The sequence below is a fragment of the Ranitomeya imitator genome, chromosome 10, assembly GCF_032444005.1.
Source record: "Ranitomeya imitator isolate aRanImi1 chromosome 10, aRanImi1.pri, whole genome shotgun sequence".
Taxonomy (NCBI): domain Eukaryota; kingdom Metazoa; phylum Chordata; class Amphibia; order Anura; family Dendrobatidae; genus Ranitomeya; species Ranitomeya imitator.
In genome coordinates, this window is record NC_091291.1 from 42,100,880 (window position 1) to 42,106,879 (window position 6,000).

The window sequence follows — 6,000 nt, forward strand, 5'->3', positions numbered from 1 at the left end:
TTTTACAGTTGCTGGAGCGGTACAGCTCCTTAACCGATCACATCCGGTCATCACCAGGAACAGCTGATTGATGGTGGTGCCGGGTGTCACACCGCCATCGATCTTATATTGATGACCTATCCAAAAGAGAGGACACCAATATATAAATAGTGGACAACCCCTGTAACTGTATCTGCATCTTTAATTCACACGTACGGTTTAAGCCAAGACATGACACCAACCTGTTGGGACAGCAGGACAGCTCACCAAATTTAAGAATGTCCCTCTAGATCCAGGATACTTGGACGACATGCTCCCAAAGACAGTGAGAATGCACTTCATTGTTAGCAGACACATCCTGAAGGAACCTCCACAATATAAAACATGCCAATATTGACAAGTTGCCTGCAGATTATAGTGGGTTCCTTACAATTATACGATAATTCACGTTAATTAACTGCCCACCAAGGCATATTGGTATATCTCAGGCAGGAAGGGATTATCCATCCAGAATTTCATAGCATGCCGGGACTTTCCGGAGAGTCACAGAATGGGCCAAATTCACACATACTTTGGGCTCTGTTCTTGGCATAAACCTTTGGTTAGTGCTGCTAAACACGTCTACACATATTTGCCATTAACTTTTACAGTTCAAAAATACATACTGTGCATTTCAACATCATTCAAAATAAGGTTCATCATCATAAAGTAGCTAAAAGGACATTGTTTTGTAAAACGTTGCACAATGTAAACCTCAACATGATGTGGATTTAGCCTACATATTAGAGATTCATCGTTCTCACGCAACAGTTATACTGTTTTTGACCAGTGTGAAACATTCTTTCATTGTAAATGACTGTCAGGGCTCGGGGATGTCACAGCCTGGTTATCAGCATTACAGGACGATAGTGTATTCTTCACACAAAAGCATTATTCTTTATTCTCAAGTTCCAGAACCTCCATCAAAGGAGCATGAGAGTAAAAATAAAGAATAATATATGTCATACCATATCCACTTATTGCAAATAAAAATGCATTCCTTTGGTAAGAAATTACTTTAACCACTTCATATTTTCCCATTAGTGGCTACTTAAGTACATAATGGTTTAGCTACCATGGCCCACATTTATCATTGCATTTGCTTTTTCTTTATTGCATTCTACATCAAAGTAATGGGTCTAATATCTGTAGGTAAATGTGAAAAAAAAATGACTTAAAGTTAAGCTATCATCAGAAAATGACCTATTGATTTAATATTTTTTTTCTGTTATATGTATTTCATAAAACATTTTGGCAACGTTTTAAATAGAAAAATAGAAATCTTACAAATTTCCTACTTGTCATTGGGGATTTTTTAGACTCTTAATTTCCTGTTTCAGGAAACAACACATGTACATAGCCACAATTGTCAGATCCTATCGTTTGTATTTAAGCATCTAGTGAACGCGTGCAAAGGTCATTTTGAAGGGAGGGAGCGGAGTCAGCTGTGACATCGACCTATTGTGTTATATCCTGTCTTATCAGATGTGGATAGATGTGTTATCTGTCATCGCAATATGGTCTCTGATGATAAGGAAACTGATGAAAACTCTTCCTGAAAGGGCATTGAGTCTAAAATACCCTCAGTGATCAGAGTGAAAACTGCAAGATTTTATCTCTGCTGGGTTTTTTTCACATTCTTTTTTTTTAACAAAGATTGTAAAATGAAAGTATTGAAATTTTTGCTGGTTGATGATTGGACTACAAAACACGGATGTGTGAATCTTACCTTAGACACATTCTAGAGGCATTTTTGCCATATATGAGTAGGTGCGACCTGTGAGAAGGCAGGAGGATAGAGGCTGTTGCCTAAATCGTGGTCCATCGCTCCACAATTGCTATAACTTTGTGGATAAAAGTAAGTCAACTAACAAATGGTACAAATTTGAGGGTCAAGTTCTAATCTTTTGCTGCTTCTTGAAGTGTTTTGTGACTTTTTGGGATGTTCTTTATTTTATTTTACTTTTTTCGTTCTATTAACTTTTTTTTTTTAAATCACCCCAATGGACCCCCTAAGCAGCGTCGGTCACGCTGACCGAATACCACAGGTGGCATCACGGACATTATCCCTTTAAAGACCCTTCCCCCCATTTATTAACGGACGTCCCCTAGGGCCACGGACCGGGTCAGCCACTGTGACATCCCAGTAGAGAACCGAAGAGCGGTGCTAAAAATATGCCCGCCCTCTACCAAGACTGTGATGTGAGGAAGGAGGAGGTGCCGAAAAACAACATGGCGGAGGGAGGTGAGCGGACCCCGGAGCATGGGATGGTGTCACGCCGATTACGGCGATAAGGGCAGGACGGCGTACTGGGACCCGCACCTGTTCCTGCCACTATAAGGGGCCCTGGCTTTCCCTTATCTCAGGGGTATCTATGATGGTTAGGAGGCCTGAGCCGCCAGCATATCCCTGTCTCCTGTGCAGGCCCTATCAGTGGCCCCCTCTCCCCCCAGGGACGAGGACTGCACCAGTGTATAAATACAACATTAAACAGGGTATACGACAAGGTAACAAAAAGTCTCAAACTCACTAAATGCTCACACAACCACAGAGGAAACACAGAGAAGGGAAGAGAAGGAAAAAACTAGGAAGGAAAACAGGTTTAACATGCAACCAAAACAGCAGACACCAATCTCTGTAAATAAACCTCCAAGCTCCTAATATCAGGCTCCTTTAACCTCCAAGCTAGGCAGCAGAACTGATCATTGACAATAGCTGTAGTCAAGGCTGGGTCTATATAGAGGAGGAGATTACAAAATCCACTTCAGCTGAGAGACCCAGTTCACAGCAACTCAGCAACAAGGTTAACTCCTGCACTGCTGGCACAAAGCAGCCAGGTCAGAATACAGGAGAAGAGCTTCTGTTCACTGTGTGTGAACGAGGCCCAGAGCGCTGCGGTTCTCTGGAACCTCTCTGTCGCGTAGCCCCGTGACAGATGGAGCACGAGGACCAGGGCTTGCAAGAACTGCACCCTTCACTGACGATGAATCCGGACCTCCGGAAGGAAGAGGAAGAATGCACCTGTCAGCTCGTGCGCCAGGAGCTGGAAGCTGTGGCCGGGTGGAAGAAGACCTCCGTCGGAAGCCTCACCAGACGTTCATCGGCAGCCTTGTCTTGTCCGGAGCAAGAAAGAAGTTCCGGTGCTCCGAAGCCAGAAAGCAAGGCCCTGCCGGAAAGTGAGATGCTGCAAACAGAGATGACAATGCCGCAGCGCAAGGCCCTGCAACCAGCGTTCCAGACCGGCGCCAGAGGGACCGCATCTGAAGCAAGTATGACAAACAACCCTTCCTAGGCCAAGGAGGGTTATGTGCCAGGTAAAGCCCTGGAAGCCATCTAAATAAGCCTCAGAACACTGGCTGAATGTAAATAGTTCTTAAAAACATTCCCTGTCTTTAAACCTGTCTAGGATTAACTCTTAAAGGGATCCTATGTTTTTGCACAGGTTACTCTATTTTAAAGAACTGCAGAATCATGGACTGTTGCATGATCACAAACTGTCCACTGTACATAGTTTGCACCTTCTTCAGTAGGTGCTCCCTACTGGTTTTACAAAAGGGGCTTTTACAGAGACTGCCTCTTAACAGAAACTGCTGTTAAATCTTACTGTAAAAATAACTGCTTTATTTCACAGACCTGAAGAAAAACCCGTTGGTGTGGCAGAGTTCACAAAACTTCAGATTTTTTTTTTCCACCACTAAAATAATTTAAAAAAACTGGACATGTTGGGTCTCACCGTAATCGTATTCATGAGGACAATCATATTCCATGGTCATTTTTACTACAAAATATACTTGTAAAACAATTCCCAAAAAACAATGTCAGAATTGTGTTTTTTTTTTCATAATTTCACAGCACTCGGAATTTTTTTCTCCGTTTTTGGGTACACTATGTGGTAAAATGAATGGTGTTTTTCAAAAGTACAACTTATCCCGCAAAAAAACAAGCCCTCATATGTCTATGTGGACAGAAAAATAATAGTTATGGCTCTGGGAAGAAGGGGAGGAAAAACAGAAACGAAAAAATGAAAATGGGCTGCGGCGTGAAGGGGTTAATTGGACCCAAAGATCATATTTTCTGGCACATTACTAGGCACCCAGGTTAGTAAGAGGTGTATGCCTCTTAATAAATTTGGCAGACTTAACTCCAGCAAAGTAAATGATCAAGACTGGTGTGCAAAATGCCCAAAATACATGCCATCCATGAGCTGGGGTAGATCTCAGCTGCAATGTGGTACATTTGTGGTGCAGAGATACAGTATAGCAGAAGGGGACATGGCATCTACAATTCTTGAAAGTTTTGAAACTTTTTGACCCCAGTTTCCTGGCTTCAAAAGGATGATACATTTTCTCTTAAGGGCAGGTACAGACCACCGTAGATTCTCTCATCAGAAAAACTCTATCCATTATGTACATGAAACTGTTCAGACTTTGATTAGAGCGTGAGCACTGTGTGGTCCGATTCTCTCGGATGAGGAGACGATGGAAAACAAAAGTTCTCCATGATGTTAGTTGGGTTGCACTCAGATGTCGTCCAATGACCCCATAAACTCCGACTTTCATCCAAATATCGGATCAAATTTGGGCTGCAATTTTTTTTTTCATCTCAATTCGATGAAAAATGTTGGAGATGTGCACGGCCCCATAGAGTAACATTGGCCTGAGTGCGACCCGATATTTTGCCAGATCGCACTCAGACGCTCGTCCAAATTATTTACAAGCTAGATACCTTTAGTAAATTAGCACCAATATCTGATCTATTCTGCGCCCCCGATATTAACCAAATCAGGTAAAAATTGCTCAGCCGTTATTTAAACTCATGGGTGCAATTTTTTTTCTAAAACTTTTTGCACAGTCTCACATCAGTAGGTGGCATAACATTTGTGAAAATATCTCTCAACATTCTAATGATGCCACAAGTTTAGCAATCTCAAGAAACATTTTGATAAATTTGTCAAAAGCAAAACTACCACAGATGATCCATTTCACACGGTATCTTTTACGTACGGTAGGTTATCCGGTTTTTCGGTTGTGAGACCACCCTTATACGTTTGCAATCAGCATTGATCTTTGGCGTTTTTGCTGTGGATTTCACGTCTAAACATTATTTGCCCATATTTTGATATAAAGTGAATGTGATTACGTTCAATACGTACAATAATAAACCCAAATTACAATAACCAATGGGACAAGTGACAGGATATATTGAGTGGATATTACAGGATACAACAATCTGTGCTGATTTTTTTCTTCTTTACTGGCAATTTTTATCCAAGTTTTAGTGCCTGGTAAAATAATATCATGATCACAATGAGACACATTTTAGATATCTATGAAAGGAGCATGTCATCTATGAGAAAATTATGGGAGTACAATCGTATTACTAGAATCAATCATAAAATGATGATGGTCAACAATTGTTCCACCGGAACTCCCATTACTTTTGACCTTAGAAGACCTAACCCTTGCTCGCGACTCATTTAGTAAGATACTTACAGGAATTTCTCATAGACTTGGGTTTTTTTTTCAGAAGAAATAGTCCATCAGAAGGCAGCAGGTCCATTTGTGACACATGGTGATGATGACCTTCTCGATGTTTTGCCTGTTCGTGCATTAAATGTCTTTTCTAGGAGCAAATCTCTTGTTCCTCCGCACTGAGAATCCACACCCAGAACTGTAGACTGTTTCAGAGGACAGTAATGTTTCGGTTTACGCTTCCAGTTTAATTTTGGCATAACGTGTGTAAACAGCTCCCTCTGTCAGATAGACGGGGGCTTTCACCCACGTGCTAAGCAGATTTAGGAATATGATATGCACTGACAGCAAAATAGTGACAGACATGAATTTGTCATGTATAGAAAAAGTGAAATTACCATGAAATGTTATGCTTGTGCTTCTCTGCATATCTCCATTCTTGACCTTTAGGATTGTTTTTAAACTCATGCCCTAAACTAGCACTGAGAGCAACCACAGCTCAAATTCTAG

At 41.4% G+C, this 6,000-nt stretch overlaps 1 protein-coding gene across 1 annotated transcript in view; it reads right to left on the reverse strand.

The window, feature by feature from the left end:
• LOC138651861 (galactoside alpha-(1,2)-fucosyltransferase 2-like) overlaps positions 1-5,673 on the reverse strand; it is a 169,482-nt gene extending 163,809 nt beyond the window's left edge. Inside the window, exon 1 of the mRNA XM_069742422.1 lies at positions 5,512-5,673. The gene's annotated coding sequence lies outside the window, so the exon portion shown is untranslated. The remainder of the gene's footprint in view (positions 1-5,511) is intronic.
• Between the last annotated feature and the right edge of the window lie 327 nt (positions 5,674-6,000).